The sequence below is a fragment of the Bubalus kerabau genome, chromosome X, assembly GCF_029407905.1.
Source record: "Bubalus kerabau isolate K-KA32 ecotype Philippines breed swamp buffalo chromosome X, PCC_UOA_SB_1v2, whole genome shotgun sequence".
Classification (NCBI taxonomy): Eukaryota; Metazoa; Chordata; class Mammalia; order Artiodactyla; family Bovidae; genus Bubalus; species Bubalus kerabau.
The window spans coordinates 114879692-114902144 of NC_073647.1; the positions used below are offsets into that span (position 1 = coordinate 114879692).

Sequence of the window (22453 nt, forward strand, 5' to 3'; positions counted from 1 at the left end):
TTCCTCTTTAACAGGCTTCTGACTTTTAAAAATTGAGGTATTGTTGATGTACAATATTAAGTTTCAAGTATACAACATAGTCCCCTTCATGGATCACTGCTGTGTCGTGGCAAAGGGGCTTGTGCAACTCAGTGAAATTATGAGCCACGCCACACAGGGCCACCCGAGACGGACAGGTCATAGTGGAGAGTTCTTAAAAAACATGGTCCGCTGGAGTAGAGAATGGCAAACCATTCCAGTATACTTACTGCGAGAACCCCATGAACTATATACAAAGGTAAAAAGATATGACACTGAAAGATGAGCCCTCTCTCAGGTCAGAAGGTATCACTATGCTACTGGGGCAGAGTGGAGGGCAATTACCAATAGCTCCAGAAAGAAAGAAGCAGCCAAAGTGGAAATGACGCTCAGTTCTGGATGTGTCTGGTGACGAAAGGAAAATCCGATGCTGTAAAGAACAATATTGCATAGGAACCTGGAATGTTAGGTCCATGAATCAAGGTAAGTTGGACATGGTCAAGCAGGAGATGGCAAGAGTAAACACTGACATCTTAGGAATCAGTGAACTAAAATGAAGGAAATGGACAAATTTAATTCAGATGACCATTATATCTACTACAGTTCAGTTCGTTGAGTCAGTTGTGTCCGACTCTGTGAACCCGTGGACTGCAGCATGCCAGGCCTCCCTGTCCAGCACCAACTCCTGGAGTTTACTCAAACTCATGTTCATTGAGTCGGTGATGCCATCCAACCATCTCATCCTCTGTCATCCCCTTCTCCTCCTGCCCTCAATCTTTCCCAGCATCAGGGTCTTTTCAAATGAGTCAGCTCCTTGCATCAGGTGGCCAAAGTATTGGAGCTTCAGCTTCAGCTTCAGCATCAGTCCTTCCAATGAACATTCAGGAATGATTTCCTGTAGGATGGACTGGTTGGATCCCCTTGCAGTCCAAGGGACACTCAAGAGTCTTCTCCAACACCACAGTTCAAAAACATTAATACTTCGGTGCATAGCTTTCTTTATAGTCCAACTCTCACATCCATACATGACTACTGGAAAAACCATAGCCTTGACTGGATGGACCTTTGTTGACAAAGTAATGTCTCTGCTTTTTAATATGCTGTCTAGGTTGGTCATAACTTTTCTTCCGAGGAGTAAGCATCTTTTAATTTCATGGCTGCCGTCACCATCTGCAGTGATTTTGGAACCCCCCAAAATAAAGTCAGCCACTGTTTCCACTGTTTCCCCATCTATTTGCCATGAAGTGATGGGACCAGATGCCATGATCTTAGTTTTCTGAATGTTGAGCTTTAAGCCAACCTCTTCACTCTCCTCTTTCACTTTCATCAAGAGGCTCTTTAGTTCTTCTTCACTTTCTGCCATAAGGATGGTGTCATCTGCATATCTGAGGTTATTAATATTTCTCCCGGCAATCTTGATTCCAGCTTGTGCTTCATCCAGCCCAGTGTTTCTCATGATGTACTCTGCATATAAGTTAAATAAGCACGGTGACAATATACAGCCTTGATGTATTCCTTTTCCTATTTGGAACCAGTCTGTTGTTCCATGTCCAGTTCTAACTGTTGTTTCCTGAGCTGCATATAGGTTTCTCAAGAGGCCAGTCAGGTGGTCTGGTATTCCCATCTCTTGAAGAATTTTCCACAGTTTATTGTGATCCACACAGTCAAAGGCTTTGGCATAGTCAATAAAGCAGAAATAGATGTTTTTCTGGAACTCTCTTGCTTTTTCCATGATCCAGCAGATGTTGGCAATTTGATCTCTGGTTCCTCTGCCTTTTCTAAAACCAGCTTGACCATCTGGAAGTTCACAGTTCACGTATTGTTGAAGCCTGGCTTGGAGAATTTTGAGCGTGTGAGATGAGGGTAATTGTGCAGTAGTTTGAGCATTCTTTGATACTCCCTTTCTTAGGGATTGGAATGAAATCTGACCTTTTCCAGTCCTGTGGCCACTGCTGAGTTTACAAATTTACTGGCATATTGAGTACAGCACTTTCACAGCATCATCTTTTAGGATTTGAAATAGCTCAACTGGAATTCTATCACCTCCACTAGCTTTGTTCGTAGCGATGCTTCCTAAGGCCCACTTGACTTCACATTCCAGGATGTCTGGCTCTAGGTGAGTGATCACACCATCGTGATTATCTGGGTCATGAAGATCTTTTTTGTAGAGTTCTTCTGTGTATTGTTGCCACCTCTTCTTAATATCTTCTGCTTCTGTTAGGTCCATACCATTGTTGTGCTTTATTGAGCCCATCTTTGCATGAAATGTTCCCTTGGTATCTCTAATTTTCTTGAAGAGATCTCTAGTCTTTCCTGTTCTATCATTTTCCTCTATTTCTTTGCACTGATCACTGAGGAAGGCTTTCTTATCTCTCTTTGCTATTCTTTGGAACTCTGCATTCAAATGAGTATATCTTTCTTTTTCTCCTTTGCTTTTCACTTCTCTTCTTTTCACAGCTGTTTGTAATGCCTCCTCAGACAGCCATTTTGCTTTTTCGCATTTCTTTTTCTTGGGGATGGTCTTGCTCCCTGTCTCCTGTACAATATCATGAACCTCCGTCCATAGTTCATCAGGCACTCTGTCTATCAGATCTACTCCCCTAAATCTATTTCTCACTTTCACTGTATAATCGTTAGGGATTTGATTTAGGCCATACCTGACTGGTCAGTGGTTTTCCCTACTTTCTTCATTTTAAGTCTGAATTTGGCAATAAGGAGTTCATGATGTGAGCCACAGTCACCTCCCGGTGACTTATAATTTGCAAATATTTCCCCCCATTCAGTAAGCATTCATTTTGTGGATGATTTCCTTTGCTGTGCAAAAGCTTTTCAGATTAATTAGGTCCCGTTTGTTTATTTTTCTTTTCATTTCCTTTGCTTTAGGGGCTAGATACAAAAAACATTGCTACAATTTATGCAAAAGAGTGTTCTGCCTATGTTTTCTTCTAGAAATTTTATGGGTTTTGGTCTTACCTTTTAATCTACTTTGAGTTTATTTTTGTATATAGTGTTAGAGAATGTTTTAATTTCATTCTTTTACATGTAGCTGGTCAGTTTTCACAGCACCACTTATTTGAGAGAGTGTCTTTTCTCCACTATGTATTCTTGCATCTTTCATTGTAGTTTAATTGACCATAAGACCGTGGATTTATTTCTGGGCTCTATAGTCTATTCCATTGAGCTATGTGTTTGTTTTTGTGCCAGTACTATACTGTTCTGATTACTGTAGCTTTGAAGTATAGTCTGAAACCGAGGAGTGTGTTACTGTCAGCTCTGTTCTTTCTCAAGATAGTTTTGGCTATCTGGGGTCTTTTGTTTTTCCATACAAATTTTACAATTATTTGTTCTAGTTCTGTGAAAAATGCCCTGGGTATTTGAAAGAGATTGCCTTGAATTTTTAGATTGCCTTGGGTAATGTGGTCATTTTAACAGTATTAATTCTTCCAACTATGAAAATGATGTGTCTTTCCATCTGTTTGTGTTGCCTTCAAGTTCTTTCATCAATGTCTTTTTTTTTCTGGCCTCACTGAACAGCATGTGGGATCTTAGTTCCCCCACCAGGCACTGAACCCACACATAGTGCACAGAGTCTTAACCACTCAACCACCAGGGAAGTCCCCATCAGTGTCTTATAGTTTTCCGAATACAGGCATTTTACTTCATTCAGTTCAGTTCAGTCGCTGAGTCATGTCTGACTCTTTGCGACCCCATGAATTGCAGCATGCCAGCCCTCCCTGTCCATCACCAGCTCCCAGAGTTCACTCAAACTCGAGTCGGTGATGCCATCCAGCTATCTCATCCCCTGTCATCCCCTTTTCCTCCTGCCTCCAATCCCTCCCAGCATCAGAGACTTTTCCAATGAGTTAACTCTTTGCATAAGGTGGCCAAAGTACTGGAGTTTCAGCTTCAGCATCAGTCCTTCCAATGAATATTCAGGATGGATTTCCTTTAGGATGGACTGGTTGGATCTCCTTGCAATACAAGGGACTCCCAAGAGTCTTCTCCAACACCACATTCAAAAGCATCAATTCTTCTGCCTTCGGCTTTCTTCACAGTCCAACTCTCACATCCATATATGACCACTGGAAAAACCATAGATAGCCTTGACTAGATGGACCTTTGTTGGCAAAGTAATGTCTCTGCTTTTCAATATGCTGTCTAGGTTGGTCATAACTTTCCTTCCAAGGAGTAAGCGTCTTTTAATTTCATGGCTGCAATCACCATCTGCAGTGATTTTGGAGCCCCAAAAAATAAAGTCTGACACTGTTTCCACTGTTTCCCCATCTATTTGCCATGAAGTGATGGGACCGGATGCCATGATCTTTGTTTTCTGAATGTTGAGCTTTAAGCCAACTTTTTCACTCTCCTCTTTCACTTTCATCAAGAGGCTTTTTAAATGCCTCTTCACTTTCTGCCATAAGTGTGGTGTCATCTGCATACTTATTCCTAGGTGTTTTATTCTTTTTGATGTAATTATAAATGGAGTTGTTTAAGAAAACAAGAGTAAGAAAATAATTTTCTTTCTCACCGTTTGTTGTTAGTATATAGAAATGCAACAGATTCCCATATATCAATTTTGTATCCTGCAACTTTACAATACCAGACACTGATGAGCGTTTTATGGTGGCATCTTTAGGATTTTCTAGATATAATACTATCTTATCTGCAAACAGTGACAGTTTAACTCCTTCCTTACCAATGTAGATTCCTTGTATTTCCTTTTCTTGTCCGATTGCTGTGACGAGGACTTCCAATACTATGTTGAATAAAAGTGACAAGAGTGAGCATTCTTGTTTTGTTCCTGATCTTAGAAGAAATGCTTTCAGGTCTTCACCATTGAGTATGATGTGAAACTATGGATTTGTCATATATGACCTTTATTATGTTGAAGTATGCTACCTCTATCCCCATTTTCTGGAAACTTTTTCTTATCATAAATGAATAAATAAATGAATGAATGTTGAATTTTGTCAAAAAGTTTTTCTTTATCTATTGAGATGATCATATGGATTTTATTCTTACATTGGCTAATGTGGTATATCACATTGATTTGTGGATATTGAAAAATCCTTGCATCCCTGGTATAAACCTTACTTGATCATGGTATATGATTATTTTCAGGTATTGTTGGATTCAATTTGCTAATATTCTATTGAGGATTTTTGTATCTATGTTCATCAGTGATATAGGCCTGTAATTTTCTTTTCTTGCGATTTGGTCTGGTTTTGGTATCAGGGTGATTCTGGCCTTGTAGAATGATTTCAGAAGCATTCCTTCATCTGAAATTTTTTGAATAGATTGAGAAGGGTAGGTATTAACTCTTCTCTAAATGTTTGGTAAAATTCACCACCTGTGAAGCCATCTGGTCCTGGACTTTTATTTTTTGGGAGTTTTTAAAAAGTTATTTGTTTCAATTTCATTACTAGGAATGTCTCTGTTCATATTTTCTACTTCTTCCTGGTTCAGTCTTGGGAGATTGTATATTTTTAGGAATTTGTCCATTTCTTCTAGGTTGTTTATTTCATTGGCATATAGTTGTTCATAGTAGTGTCTTATGATCCTTTGTATTTCTGTGGTGCTGGTTGTAACTTCTTTTTCATTTCTGATTTAATTGATTTGAGCCCTCTTTCTTTCTTTTTTTGATGCATCTAGCTACTGGTTTATCAATTTTGTTTGTCTTTTCAAAGAGCCAGCTCTTAATTTCATTAACATTTTCTATTGTTTTTGTCTCTAATTTACTTATATCTACTCTGATATTTACTATTTCTTTTCTTCTACTAACTGGACTTTGTTTTTTCTTTTTCTGTTTCCTTATGAAATAGGCTAAGTTGTTTATCTGAGATTTTTCTTGTTTCCTGAGGCAAACTTCTCTCTTAGAACTGCTTTTTCTGCCTCCCATAGATTTTGGGTCATTGAGTTTTTATATTCATTTTTCTCTAGGTGTTTTTTATTTCATTTTTGATTTTTTTCAGTGATCCATTGGTTGTTTAGTAGCATATTGTTTAGACTCCACATGATTGTGTGTGTGTTGTAGTTTTTTCTTGTAGTTGATTTCTAATCTTATAACATTGTAGTTGAAAAGAATGCTTGGTATTATTTTAATCTTCTTACATTTCAGTTCAGTTCAGTCACTCAGTCGTGTCTGACTCTTTGCAACCCCATGGACTGCAGCATGCCAGGCCTCCTTGTCCATTGCCAACTCCCGGAGTTTACTCAAACTCATCTCCATTGAGTAGGGGATCCCATCCAACCATCTCATCCTCTGTCGTCCCCTTCTCCTCCCGCCTTCAATCTTTCCCAGCATCCGGGTCTTTTCAAATGAGTCAGCTCTTCGCATCAGGTGGCCAAAGTATTGGAATTTCAGCTTCAGCATCAGTCCTTCCAATGAATATTCAGGACTGATTTCCTTTAGGACGGACTGGTTAGATCTCCTTGCAGTCCAAGGGACACTCAAGAGTCTTCTCCAACACCACAGTTTAAAAGAACATCAGTTCTTCTGTGCTCAGCTTTCTTTATAGTCCAACTCTCACATCCATACATGACTACTAGAAAAACCATAGCCTTGACTAGACAGACTTTTGTTGACAAAGTAATGTCTCTGCTTTTCAATATGCTGTCTAGGTTGGTCATAACTTTTCTTCCCAGGAGCAAGTGTCTTTTAATTTCATGGCTGCAGTCACCATCTGCAGTGATTTTGGAGCCCCCCAAAATAAAGTCAGCTACTGTTTCCACTGTTTCCCCATCTATTTCCCATGAAGTGATGGGACCAGATGCCATGATCTTCGTTTTCTGAATGTTGAGCTTTAAGCCAACTTTTTCACTCTCCTCTTTCACTTTCATCAAGAGGCTCTTTAGTTCTTCTTCACTTTCTGCCATAAGGGTGGTGTCATCTACATATCTGAGGTTATTGATATTTCTCCCTGCAATCTTGATTCCAACTTGTGCTTCATCCAGGCCAGCGTTTCTCATAATGTATTCTGCATATAAGTTAAATAAGCACAGTGACAATATACAGCCTTGATGTACTCCTTTCCCAATTTGGAACCAGTCTGTTGTTCCATGTCCAGTTCTAACTATTGCTTCTTGACCTGCATACAGATATCTCAAGTGGCAGGTCAGGTGGTCTTCTTACATTTACTGAGACTCTTTTGTGGACTACCATATGATCTATCCTGGAGAATGTTCCATGAGCACTTGAAGATGTATTGTGCTGCTTTCAGATGGAATGTTCTTTATATATATATATAAAGTTTATTTTATCTAATATGTCATTTAAAGCCAGTGTTTCCTTATTGATTTTTTTGTCTGAATGATCTGCCCACAAAGTGGGGCTGTTAAAGTCCCCTGCTATTATTGTGTTGTTGTCAGTTTTTCCTTTTATATGCATTAATATTTGCTTTATGTATTTAGGTGCTCCTATGTTGGGTACATATATATTTAAAATTGTTATATATTCTTCTTGAATTGATCCCTTGATCATTATGCAATGCCCTTCCTCATTTCTTGTAACAGTCTTTATTTAAAGTCTATTTTGTCCAAGTATTGCTTCCTAGGCTTTCTTTCGGTTTTCATTTGCATAGAATGCCTTTTTCCATCCCCTCACTTTCAGTCTGTGTGTGTCTTTATATTTGAAATAAGTCTATTGTAAGCAGCAGAGATGGGTCTTATTTTTGTATCCATTCAGCCACTCTGTGTCTTTTGATAGGAGCACTTATTCCATTTACATTTAAGGTAATTGCTGACATGTATGTTCTTATTATGGGCTTCACAGGTGGCGCAGTGGTAAAGAATTTGTCTGCCAATGAAGGAGATGCAAGAGATGTGGGTTTAATCCTTGGGTCAGGAAGACCCCCTGGAGTAGGACATGGCAACCCACTCCAGTATTCTTGCCTGGAAAATTTCATGGACAGAGAAGCCTGGCGGGCTACAGTTCATGGGGTTGCAAAAAGTCAGATATGACCGAGTGACTGAGCACACACATATTATTATTGCAATCCTGTTAATTTTTAGGGCATGTTTGTAGTCTTTTTTGTTTCTTTCTTTTGTTCTTTCTCTCATGATTTGATCATTGTCTTTACTGCTCTGTTTGTATTCTTTTATTGTTTTTGTATGTGCATCTATTATAGGCTTTTGGTTTGTGGTTACCATGAAGTTTTTATATAGCAATTTCTTTCTATATATGATTATTTCAAGTTGTGATCTCTTCATTTCAAATGCATTTTGACAGCCCTGCATTTGCATTCTCTTCCCCTCATGTTTACTCTTTTTGATATCATGCTGCTGCTGCTGCTACTGCTAAGTCACTTCAATCGTGTCTGACTCTGTGCAACCCTCTAGACGACAGCCCAGCAGGCTCCACCATCCCTGGGATTCTCCAGGCAAGAACACTGGAGTGGGTTTCCATTTCCTTCTCCAATGCATGAAAGTGAAAAGTGAAAGTGAAGTTGCTCAGTCGTGTCCGAATCTTCACTACCCCATGGGCTGCAGCCTACCAGGCTCCCCTGTCCATGGGATTTTCCAGGCAAGAGTACTGGAGTAGGGTGCCATTGCCTTCTCCGTTTGATATCATATTTTACATCTAATTGTTTGTGTTTCCCTTAATCGGGTATTGTGGATGTAGATGATTTTACTACTTTTGTCTTTTAACCTTTCTACTAGCTTTTTGTATGAATGATTTCTTACTTTTACTGTACATTAGGCTACTAACTTCTTGAAATCAAGGCCTGAGTCTTTCCAACCTGTATGTCTCCAATAATGCCAAGCACATCTTTGCATATATCAGGCTTCAATAAATGTTGATTCAAATTAACTGTCCCAATGTTGATCAACCTTTTCTACTTGATTTTCCCCAATATAAAATTATTTCTGATAATCATTTTGAGTTTTGATCTCATTATCATTCAGGGAATAAAAGCAAGTAAAATAATACCGAAGTCTCCTAGAGAATTCCCGAAAACTGTACTTTGTTTCCAGCCACACTGTTTCTCACAGACAAGTACCATCCTTTATCTGGTGTCTATGCCTGTGGTCAGACTTCTAAGAGTAGCCTAAGGAAGACCAAAAACTTAGTGCTCACTGGATAGAGCCACTGGAAGAATCAAAATCAAAACTTTCCACCACTGACTGGATTTTTGAAAAACACAAAAGAATGGATCTCAATATTACAAAGGGCTATGAGCCCTATGTGGGAAAACACCATAAAAAAATGAAATAAAAATAGCTAACACGGCATTGCCAAAACACACACGTACCTCTGTCCCCTTACTCCAACCTGAAGTGACTATAGATTACAGTGAAGCCATTGGGGAAATTATTATAATTCCAATTATATTCTATTTGATTCCAATGCTGCCTCATACTCCATCTACTCCCACCTAAAAAGTGTGTCAATATATTCACTGATAATTCCGAGGCAGTCTTTGTCTTTTAGATGTGTTTGTAGACCTCCCTCCACTCTTGTGAGTCCTATTCATTCCAAGATGAGGCAGTTTCAGATGAGTTCAAATACTTTGCCCACCAAAGTAAACTGGATATCCATGCAGTTTTAATTTTTCCTTTTCCCCTTTCCTGCTTGTGATTTAGGGAATTAGCCAGGCTTCTCAATCTGCTTTTCTATAAAGTTGGGCTATCCATTCACATAAAAGGGAAAGTCTGTGAAAAACATTGAGATGTTTTTTTCAGTGCTGACCCAGCTTGAGTCAGATTTTTATGCCTCACCCATTCCCAAAGATGCTTGTGGAGGAGTAGCTCCTTCCACCCTAAGGTTTTCTCTGGGACAGAAAGAGCCCACCTTTTATTTTCCTTCCAGCTTATTCTTGTCTCACTGCCCATATTTTATTTTGCCATGTAATTTTTTTTCTTTTTGCTACCAGTTAGATGTTAAATTTTTTAAAATGTAGTGAGTTGCTTGCATTTGAATTAAAAATCTTTAAAATTAATGAATGAATAGTCATCCATGTGAACTGTTTATCATAAATAATTGATTCAAAGAAAAACAATTATCTATAGAGGATCCATACTTCTACCATATAATTGCTATATTCTTAATAGCTTCACTGAAATATAATGAGCATAAAATATTCTGAACACATTTTTTTCTTTTTTAATTGGTGGCTTTATAATTTTGTGTTGATTTCTGTTATACAACATGTGACTCAGTCGTAACTGTATATATTCCTTTCCTCCTGAGCCTCCCTCCACTCCCCTCGCACATATTTCAAATATACAATTTGATAAATTTTTTGTATATATGTATAGCTGTGAAGCCATCTTCACAATCAAGGTAATGAACATATCTGTCACCTTCAAAACTTTCCTTATGACCTTTTATAATGTCTCCTTCTAACTCCTTATAGCCCTGCCCATCCCCACTCCCATCTCCAAACTGGTAGGAATAGGCACTATTAATTATTCTTGACCCTGTGTGAATACTGGACATTCTTCCCTCTAAACCTTGGGGAAGTAGAAACTTGAGTCTGGTGCCTTAGACCACTTGGCCATACTGACGTGCTCCCTCTAAACCTTTGGGATGGTTCTCTCCCCAGCCTTGTGTAGTTTCCTCACACATATGCTGATCAGTACTCTGTGCTGTTCTGTGCTTAGTCGCTCAGTTGTGTCCAACTCTTTGTGACCCCATGGACTGCAGCCCGCAAGGCTTCTCCAGGCAAGAATACTGGAGTGGGTTTCCATGCCCTCCTCCAGGGGATCTTCCCAAGCCAGGTCTCCTGCATTTCAGGAGGATTCTTTACTGTCTGAGCCACCAGGGAAGTCTGATCAGTACTCTATTAAATACTTAAGGGAGGCCCTCCACAGCTCTTCTGAGGTTTTTCTCTGTATGCATCTCATCTCTACATTGTGAACTCCAGTTGCTTTGATATCCCTGGACTCTGACCTCCATTTATTCAACTCAAGGATTCTTCTGCCCAACTTTTGTGTTCTTCCTCCCTGCACTATGACCTGGATGCATTCTACAAGCAGTAAGTAGGAGTGATTATAGAGATTACTTCCTTTGTTTACTTGCAGGGATCACTGTCCTTATTAGCCTGCTGTCCAGTTTCTTAAAAACCATTGTTTCATATATTTTGTCCAATTTATTTTTTTTTTAGCAGCTTGAAAAGCACACATTTATTGTATCATTTCTGTAGGTCAAGAGTTTTCAGAGAGCTTAACTGTATCCAATTTCTTAGTTGTTTAAGATGGGAAGATAAATGTTCTCCCTGTTACTCCATCTTGGCTACAAGAGGAAGTTCCTCATAGTACTTTTGTTGCTGTAAAATATTTAAAGGGCAATAAAATTTCCACTAATAAACTGTAGGAAAATGTTTTTCATGAATTCAGTAAGCAGATTTAGAAGGCAAATTTAATTTCCCAACTTCTTAAATACAAGGGTATGGGACTATTAAGAAGATAAATATTCATTATAACTGCATTTGAAAGAAAATAGATGAAATGAATAAAATTTAGAAGTGAGTAATAAGGAGACATGATTGCCAATTTTTTCCATTTCTCCATGCTTTTACACTACCTGCTCTCCAATGTCTGCCCATTCTCCTCAGTTTAAACTTTACCACCCAAGCCATCCATATATCCATTAAGCCACTTATGAAATACTACTGAGTGTCAGGGATAAAAATGAACTATAAGACAGGGAACCTCTTGCAAGTTGCTCATACATGGTGGCTGAGAGTTCTATTGTCATATGAGTGTGAATAAAATGCTGAGGCAATGTGGAGGGTGGGGTTATTAGTTTGGGGTGGGATTGAGGAACAGATTGAGGAAGGCCTCTCCTGGAAGGATACATTTGAAATGGATCTTAAAGAATGAGTAACATTTGGCTAGGTGCAGATGGGATAGAGGAGGCATTAGAGAGAGAGGGAATGAGCCAAGGTAAGCGTGGTAAAAAGATCAGTCCTATTTCTAGAGTGGTGAAAAACTGAGCATGGTTGAAGTCTAAGGGGTGGAGAGAGGTGTGACTTGGCAGGAAAATAAGCTGCAGAAGTAGTTGGGGCCAGACTAAGAACTGTGAGTACCAAGCCAAGGAGTCTGGATTTTAATCTTCCAACAACCTGAAGTTTCAGAACAGGGAAGTGGCATGATCATATGTGGGTCCTGAACTCTCTGGGAGAGGAAAGTAGCAAGAGGGTTCTGCAGGAGGCTGCTGAAGCCATCCAGAAAATATGTGTGGACTAATCTGAGAGCCATTTCTGCAAGAGAACCCACAGTATATGGTGACTAATTGCACACCAAGAATGAAGAGGGGAAGACGAGGATAAGTGCCTCTGGGTTTTCCAGTTTAAGAGAATTGGCAAGTGTCATGTCATTAAGATGGAGATGGAAGGCAGAATAGACTTAAATTATCTTTTAGTCTCACTGAGTTTGGAGTTTTTATGAGCCACTCAGGTGGAGAATTAGAGCAGCCATGTAGGCCCCAAGAGAGAGGTTTGAGAATTAATAGTTGTGGTTAAAATGATCAAAAATTGGTTTGATCATAGTGTATAAAATAAGAAGGAAATGAAGGTATTATTCCTGTTTTCTTAAAAATTTTAATGAAGGACATTATACTTTAAATTTCTAGCAAACAAACATATTCATGCAAGCCAATTCCTAAGTATCCCAGTGTGGGAATTAGATTCTGCCATAATATTCTCTCAGTGAGCAAAGGAATTTAAGGTATTCTAATCAGCCTTCATGCATTCTAGAATTTTATGGGGCATAATAATGTTTAGTGAAAAGGAAAATATCAGACATGAAGCATATATTGTGATAGACTTTCTAAGCAGTGACCACTGGAAAAGTTAGAGGGGTAGCTGTAAAAGGTTCTTTAGGAGTCAGTACTGAGCCCTTTTTTCCAAGGAGTTGCTATTTTAAGGTCAGTTCTGATTTAAATATTCCTGTTACTAAATAAACAGAGGAACTTGGGTCAGCCTGAGTCAGCCTCACACCCTCAACTGACTTCATCAACCAAGACACATTCTAACTTGGCCATTTTATGAGCCTGTGAAAGTGAGATCTATTTGAGGAAGAAGTGATTTGGTTTGACCTTCAAGCAGTGGAAAAGAAAACACTTGCCACTTCAGGAGGACTTCCTCAGAGGAAGTTCTGCCTCAGACAGTAGAAACCCTTGGCGTTTCTCAGGCTCTTGAAATGTCAGAAATATTGGCTACAACATTTGTATTCAGGAGGACAACTTGTTTGAGCATTATTGGTGGACACCTTTGTTAGTGCCAGTTAGTCTGAAGCTCTTACCGAGCGAGTCCTTTCCTTCCTTAACTCCCCTGGTCCAAGGTGAGCAGTGTCATACATCATGAGGAGGTTCCTGGTAATTCTCTTGTCCAAGGCTACAAGATATGGGCAGAGAGAATGAAGAACTTGTGTTTCTTGGATCCAAATCCAGTCCCCCAAAGTAGGCATGGTCCTATTCCTCTATTCCAAGGTCAAACATCCCATGGCATGATCACTCAGTTTACAGACTGAGACAAGATTTATTGTTTTTTATGCCTTTCAGGGACGTATCTACCATCAAGAAACTTCTTGTTTAAGTGCCATCTATTATAAATGATTTTTGAATATACCATAGATTACAAAATAGCCAGGATTTGCAATCACACACTTTAAAAGTTGTCTTCTTCGTATTATTGGAAGTTATGTCAGCAGAAAACTTTAAAATGCAAACATAAACCCTCTTCAGGAACCTCTAGACCTGCTAACATGATGCTGAGAAGAGATAGTCTTGTCACTTATACCAGAGTAATTGGAAAGTACTTGAAAAGGTAGAAGTTGATCTTCAGAAAGCTTAGAAATTCTTGATAAGTGAAGCCTGTTCCTGGAATCTAGTGCTTTCTGGAAGCTGGGAAGAAAGTGCTTAAAAATAATGGTGAATGGTCAGCTATAGGCCACACCTATAGATGGCCAGTGTGAGTCCTCCACAATGAACTTTGACGGAAATGCACAGAATGCTCAACGGAGTAAAAGCCTTGAGCCATTTGATGCCAAAATAAACTCTGGGTAATGGTGAGTCATCTTTAAGGATGTGGTGCAAAAGGTTAGGGACAAGGAGTTCACACTCAAAAGACCACCACCCTGTCCCAAACTGTTACTGATCTCTGAACTTCTACCACCAGTCACTCCCCAGCCTCCCTCTTCTTGAACTTTATGGAAGAAAAATGTATGCTACTACCAAGATGTGAATCAATTAACCAAACTCGTTCCCTAGTTATTATCTGGGCCATTTTGGTAAAGCAGAAGGTAAAGAGCCCCACATAAAACTCCATCTCCTTTGCAGTTTTGTTTACTTACTATATCATTATCTTAGGGGATTCCTGATTACACTGAGGCGAGAATACCTTATAATATGTTACTTTTTTTGGTCACTTTATTGGATATTTATTATGTTCCAGGATTTGTGCTAAGCATTTTATGAATATGTTTCTTATAAAAGGTCCTGAGAAGTGAGTAGAGTACTTATTTTACAGATGAGGAAACTAAGCTTCCCTGAAGTTAAGTGACTTAATCAAGGTCACTGAGGCTCAAACCTGGGTTTGTGTAACTCCACTGTCGTGTTCTGCCTAGACTTTTGCTACATTTCTAACGAGTAATAATGATATTTTCCTCCATACTTAATCATAAAACTATGGCTTCTCCTCAGATAACTTTTAAATGGCTTTCCACTAAATAGTGTTTAGTGTTAGCACTCATTCATTCTCACTATTTAATTCAGTCTCCCTCAGGGCCAACTTTTGTTCCTGTTTGCCTGGACAAACTTTGCTCCAATCAAACTAAAATATTCCATGTTCTCATATACCCCCAACATTTTCCAATGTGCATTCTTTTTTTGAAAGCAGAAAGATGAGGACAGTATATACAAAGAGCTGCATGGTGTCCATTTCTGCTCATTGTTGTGACAGACAGAAGCTGAAGAGACTGTTTTAAGGAGGGCTTTGTCAGATATTAGACATTCAACGTAGCTTCACGTCTGTGTGGACGACCCTGGAAAACAAAAGGTCATTCTCTCCAATTCTCCATGTATTAGTAAGGCTTCAGTCCCAGGAGTCAAAGGGACCACTATAGCAGCACAGACAAATGCCCAGGAGGGATACCATACAAGGGGTGATGGCTCTGCGAAGTGGGCGTGGCTGGGATGTTGTCCCTTTGAAAACATTGGGTAAAGACCAGACCAGAAGAATAAGAGAAAACTGTACATTCCTTAAGGTCCTGGGAATAACTGAAATGACTCGAGAGGGAGATAGTTCAGGGGCCAAGTCCCAGCATTATCCAGAGATGTCAAAGAAATATGAGTTATCCCCGTTCTGTGAACTCACCTTCATTTGGACCAACCAGCTGGTGGGGCTTGGATAAAATTGAGGTATGTAGTCTGTTCATTTGGGAGACATGTATTAAATACCTAAGATGTGCCGGACACTGTGCAAAGCTCTGAGGTTCCAAAGACAAATAAGGCCTGAGCCTTGCCCTCTGAAGACTTACATCATGATAGCAAGTCTATTCCTTATCCCTGCAAGAGATTTTGTCCTAGAAATCTCTTAGACTTTTGCCCCAAGATTTCCACCAATGGCCACGAAGATTGTATTCTGAGCAGAGAATATGATATGAATGGCAACCCCTTGTGTTATGTATTAAACAACCTCACTTGGTGGCCCTATTTGCCCACATATTCTCCACCTAAAATATCTTCCCCTGCAGCTGTGCCTTTTGACTCCTTCCACATGCATCTCTGATCTGAACTCCTTTCTCTATCCTCACATCCCTCCTTACCACAACCCCCAAGGTGTTCCCTTTCCTCAGACCTTCTTCGGTACATTCTGTCTACAGTGGTGACCTGAAAATTAAACAAGGTCTGCATGCCCCTTGTCTTGCTCAATGTTTTCTTTTACTATTATTTTAGCCCTGTGCTTTTATTCAGCTCTTGGCCAGCCTGTCTCTTATTTCCTTGGATGGTTTTCAGTTGTAAGGGTAAGAACTGTGTCCTATCCATCTTAGTATCTCCCTACAGGGCTTACACATAACTGAAATTCACTAGGACAAATGAACAAAGTACTGTTTAAAATGAGAGACCTTTTAAAGAGTGGAAGATGCCAGTTGAGATGGAGTGTCTATGACAAAAATCTTCAGTCAATAAGTTTTTCAAATTCTTTCAGTTGTTGACTCTCAAATATTTATGCTAATGACAACCAGGAAAAGCACAGATGTTGGACATGTACCAAACTGAAGACTAATTCTAGCCAACTAATTCTTTTCACCAAACTTTCTATAAGAGCATCTAACAAGAAGAAGCTCAGGCACCACTGACCTCTCTTTCTTTCTCAGGTTCAAACCATTAGTGGGAGATCCAAAGTACCGTGATCTGAGGGTACCAGAGGAAGAAGGCAAAGGAAAGGGGAAAAAGCAAAAGATCTGAAAATTAAAGATGATGTATAGCTGTTGATGTAGAGCTTGGATTTAGAAACTTAGACAAGATCAGCTAAGGCCATTTCCATTTAATTACTTAAGTAATTTTATTCTTATAAAGAATAGGTGCTTTTTTTAAGGAAAGAAGGAAGGAAAGAAAGAGAGAGAAAAAGATCAGCTAAGGCCATTTCCATTTAATTACTTAAGTAATTTTATTCTTATAAAGAATAGGTGCTTTTTTTAAGGAAAGAAGGAAGGAAAGAAAGAGAAAAACAAAGAGAAAGAGGGAAAGAGAGAAGGAAGGAGGAGGGAGTGAAGAGAGAGCACATTGAGCAGAACATTAGGGGAAGGGGGGGGTCTCAAAACAGACCACTGCTTGCCTTTTTGTTATTTTATTGAAGTTCAATGTGCTTTAATTGACACAAGAGTCTGGAATGCTCTGAAACTCTGATTAAGGGGACAGCCTCCTTGGGTAATTTAAACTTCCTTTCTCATTCATAACCTCAACCACAAGGTTAAACTGGCACCCTGTTCTCTTTGAATTTCATGAGTAAAGAACGCACTGAAAACCCATTACTCTAGCCAGAATGAGTGATATTTCCTCCAGATCTACTTTCTGACAAATAGTACATCCTAAACCAGGTAGCTGACTAAGTCCTTAGTCACAGAAACAGAAGTTTTTCATCTGAAGTCAGTCTTTTCTCCTCTGAGTTAGCCAGGCTGCCCATCTGCTCTGGGACACTGGAGCCCCATGAGTAAATTAGAAACCTAACTTAAAGGGAGTGAGATACTCAGAGAAAAACCCCAGCATCCTGTACTCTCTGATTGTAGCACCACACAAGGACATTTAGGAAAGAAAATGCAAATAGTTTGACATAGACTAAGAATTAGTAGGCTCTGTGGTCTGATACTACGGAGTCTGGGAAGACCCTAATGTCACCTCCCCCCACAGGACTGTGGTCTGCTGACGTAAGGCTCTCATCCCTCCTCAAAGGTCAAGTGATTAAGGCCCCAATATGTTGTTAGTCACATCTTCATGTGAATACATAACTTGAAATAGGTTTGGAGAGAAGAAGAGAGTAAAAAGAACAATGTGGCTTACAGGATATATGTCACAGCTCAAGTCAGAACCTTGGAGAGCTAGGTGCCTTCGGGAAAGTTGTTTCACTTCTCTGTAGATCATGATAGTTGATCTAACTTAATGATCTTACCTCCCTCTCCCCTTCCTTCCTCCTTTCTTCCATTCCCTGTCTCTCCTCCTTTTCTACAAGTATTTGTTCAACCCGTATTATGACTTGGTCCTATGGCATTGGGAATATAACTAGAAGTGAAATAGACAGGGAAGCCTGGCGTGCTATAGTCCATGGGGTTGCAAAGAGTTGGACATGACTGAGCGACTGAACAACAGAAATAGGCTAAGTCTCCATCCCACGTAACTTACATTATGGTGGGGGAAACACAAGAAACAAATAAATAGATCTATAATACAGATAGGCCTCGGTTTACATTGTTCTGATTTATATGAATTTCAATCACCATAGTTGAGTTAAGAATAGTCAACCAATAACACACTTCAAATTTCAGTCATTACCATATACTAATTAAGAGCAATTGCATAAAATACAAATTTCACTGCTATCTCTCCAGTCCACAAATGTTTGTTATGGTATGGTCACTGACCAATCACATACTTTTTTTTTTTTTTTTTTAGAAAAATAGTTATTTGTTTGCCTGGGCCGAGTCTTAGTTGACAAGGGACTTTCGATCTTCCTTGCATCATGTGGGATCTTCCTTAGTTGCGGCATGCAAACTCTTATCTGCAGCAGGTGGGAGCCAGTTCTCTGACCAGGGAACAAACCAGGGTCCCCTGCATTGAGAGTGCAGAGTCTTAACCACTGGACCACCAGAGAAGTCCCACCAGTTGTTCCTTTCAAAGTCAGTCAGTGGCCGGTCACTACTCATCTGTTGTTCAGTTCACACAAGAAGAGCAAAACATGCAGTTCAGTTGTCTCCTTGTCTTTCAGTGACAGAGAAATATTGAAGGCACAATAATCCAACTATTAAAACACTACTGCTATTGGATAATGCTCCAGGTCACCTTGATTCTCTTGAATAGAAATGTGAAAGTTTGTTTTTTACCACCAAACACAACTGCATCTAATGGACCCTGGGTTTTTTTCAACCTTTAAAGCTTGGTAGACGGGCTTCCCTTGTGGCTCATCTGGTAAAGAATCCACCTCTAATGTGGGAGACCTGGGTTCAATCCCTGGGTTGGGTAGATCCCCTGGAGAAGGGAAAAGCTACCCACTCCAGTGTTCTGGCCTAGAGAATTCCATGGACTGTATAGTCCATGGGGTCACAAAGAGTCGGACTTAACTGAGCGACTTTCACTCACTCAGATGGACTTTATTAACAGGTTGTTAGTGATAAAACTGGAGATATATATATATATATATATATATATATATACTTTCATGCAATTTTTAAGCTGAATTTTGAAAGAAATACATATCATGCAGTTGAAAATATTCAAGCATATAGCAAGTAGTATGCACACAGCATGTCAGGAACTTTTACCACTCTGTGTAAGTAACTTTACAAGTTTTTAATAGAAAGTAACATGGACATGGACATGAACTTGGGCAAGCTCTGGGAGATGGTGAGGGACAGGGAAGCCTGGCTTGCTGCAGTCCATGTGGTTAGGAAGAGTCAGACATGACTTGGCGACTGAACAATAGAAAGCAAATGGAGTTATAGAATAAAAAGCTGACTGTGAGATAAAGGGAACAGTGCCTCTGAGAGGCTCTAGATTTGCAGCCAGAGGAACTTGAAAAGGCAACTTTATGGGCTTAACTGAAGAAAGTGAGTGTGACTTGTGATGAAAAGGATGAGGATGTCCCAGAGGAAAGCACACCAGCAAAAACTTCACATTAAAGGAACTCTTAGAGATTTTTCATGACATTGGAAACACAAGGACAGAATATTAGAAGCTGCTCCAAACTTAAAAAGGGGTATGACTGTTCACCAAAGAATATAAATAATGTTTTCTCCATGTCATAAATTTTACAATGAGAAGAAAGAGGCAAACACTGTTCACACTACTCTTTATAAATTATTTCAATTGGCAATATATATATATATATATATGTAATATAAAATTTACTATTTTAACCATTTTTAAAAGTAAAGTATCATTAAGTATGTTGACATTGTTGTACAACCATCACCAATATCCATGTCCAGAACTTTTTAATCATCCTATACTGAAAATCTGTATCGATTAAACACTAATTCCCCATTGCCTTTCCCCCAGTTCCTGGTAGCCTCTATTCTACTTTCTTTCTCGATGAATTTCACTACTCCAGATACCTCATATAAGTGGAGACATACATATAGTATATATCTTTTTGTGATGGACTTATTTCACTCAGCATAATGTCTTTTTAATTTAATTTTTTAATGCATTTTACTTTATTTATTTGGCTGCATTGAGTCTTAGATGTGGCACACAAGCTTATTGCCCAGCAGCATGTGGGATCTTGTGGGATCTTAGTTCCCTGACCAGAGATTGAACCTGTGTCCCCTGCATTGGAAGGCAGATTATTAACCACTGGACCACCAGGGAAGTCCCCTCAGAATAATGTCTTTAAGGTTCATTAATGTTGTAATGTGTCAGAATTCACTTTCTTTTTTAGGCTGAAAAGTATTTCAGTATATGTATATACTACATTTTATTTATCCCATTTTTAGATGTTTCATACATTTTGGGTATTATGAATAATGCTGCCATGAATATTGGTGTGCAAATATCCATTCAAGTCCTTAGTTTTTAATTCTTTCATACGTACATCTAAATGTGAAACTAGAATTGTTGAATCATAGTATAATTCTATGTTTAATTTGTTGAGGAGCTGCCATGCTATCTTCCATAGTGGCTGCACCTTTTTACATCTCTGAAGCAACACACAAGGTTCTAATTTCTCCACATCCTCAACAACACTTGTTATTTTGTTTTTCTTTTTAAATTAACAGCCATCTTAATGGATTTGCAACAGTACCTCATTGTGTTCTGATTTGCATTTCGGTAATGATTTAAAGATGCTGAACATCTTTTCACATACCTTTCCGCCACCTGTATATCTTCTTTTGAGAAATGTCCATTCAACTTTTATGTTTTCTATAAAGAAACAGAACATTTAAATTCTTGATATTCCTAATGTTTTAAATTACAATGTAGTAAATAAATTTTTATTATACAAGTTTTTTCACATTTCTATATATGTTTATAATCAATGATAGGAGAGTTTTGATGGTCTTTCATGGAGCAATCATGATTTCCCCCATTTTTTAAGAATGCTTTGCATGATTGTATGACCATTTTGGGGATCCCTCAATACCATGTAAAGTGAGGATTTCCTCTAGAGTGTTATACTAATGACCAGGGAGATGAAAATAAAGCAGGATGAGAGGATAAATAATGATGCACCGTAATGGGAGAATGGGCTATTTATTTTATCTTTTTTTAAATATCAGCTTTATTTTATTTTGGCTGTGCTGTACATCTTGTGGGATCTTAGTTCCCTGACCTGGGATTGAACCTGGGCTCTTGGCAGTGAAAGTACAGAGCCCTCACCACTGGACCACCTGGGTCAGGGAGCTAGGTTCCTGCAAGCCACGTGATGTCGCCAAAAACAAAACAAAATGAAGTTAAGCAAAAAAAAGAGAGAGAGAGAGAGTAGGCTATTTATGTTGGTTGTTAGGCAGTGCCAACTCTGGGAAAGTGAAATTTGAGTAGAGGCCTAAAGAGTGAAGAAAGTAGCCATATCCTTGCCCATGGGAAGTGCTTTCCAGGCTCGGGGAATAGCAAGTGCAAAGGCCTTGGATGGAGTCCTACTTGGCCTGTTAGGGAAATAGCAAATATCTCAGTGTCACAGGAGCAGTGAGGGAAGGGGAGAGTGGTAGCAGATAAAGATGGAAAGGCAGGCAGGGGTCAGATCATGTAGGGTCTTGTTGGCCATGGTATGTACTTTGGATTTTATTCTAAAATTTTATTTAATTAAATTAATAAATTAAATGTATTTATTTATTTTATTTATTTATTATAAAATTTATTTGTGTATTAAAAATAAATTAAATTTATTTCTATTTTATTCTAAAGATGGGAAGCCATTGGTGGTCTGAGAGTGATGTCATGTTAGTTTACAGGGCATCTGATTGGTTAGGGGTGAGTTCCCCTCAGAAGAGAAAAGGAGAGAATGAGGATACAAGAGATTAACTTCACCTACTTCATAATTTGTCTAATGGCTAGTCTTTGCTTGGAAATGAAGAGAGGTTAAAAGATTTCTGTGGAGACTAGGACCTGCTTGTAGTTTTATTGAGCATGTCATATGTAGCAAGGAAGCTTCTCAACTCCTTCAGTCTCCTGGAATTTTCCCAAGAGGCTTTCACCCAGGGCATGGAAGACTGAAGGTTCCTAGTCAACAGAGCTATCAGAGGACATGCATGCGTGCCAAGTCACTTCAGTCATGTCCAACTCTTTGCAACCCTATGAACTGTAGCCTACCAGGATCCTCTGTCCATGGGATTTTCCAGGCAAGAATACTGGAGTGGGTTGCCATGCCCTCCTCCAGGGGATCTTCCTCACCCAGGGATAGAACCCAGGTCTCTCGCATTGCAGGCAGATTCTTTACTGTCTGAGCCACCAGGGAAGCCCTCAGAGGACACGAGCTCACTAATTTCTTTCCAGAGAAGCAGTAGCCAGATTTCTCTACCCACCAAGCCAGGTTCACAAACCTACAAGCCCATGATTTAACACATCATGCAGGCTATATATAAATGTACCAATGACCCTGATGTTCTTTCTGATCTTAAAGAACCTTGCCCCTCATACACTTTTTTTTTATCATTCCCAAAGAATATTCATGCAGAGAATCAGTAGTGATATCTTTCTCCAAAAGGGAATTACACTTAATTGAAAATCTCAGTGTCTTTTTCTTTCACTATTTTTTGTTTTTCTTTTTTTAAATTGGAGGAT

The 22453-nt window shown here is 39.1% G+C and overlaps 1 non-coding gene across 1 annotated transcript; it reads right to left on the reverse strand.

The window, feature by feature from the left end:
- Positions 1–18256: 18256 nt before the first annotated feature.
- On the reverse strand, positions 18257–18329 carry TRNAE-CUC (transfer RNA glutamic acid (anticodon CUC)). The gene has a single exon. It is a non-coding gene; the product is annotated as a tRNA-Glu (tRNA).
- Between the last annotated feature and the right edge of the window lie 4124 nt (positions 18330–22453).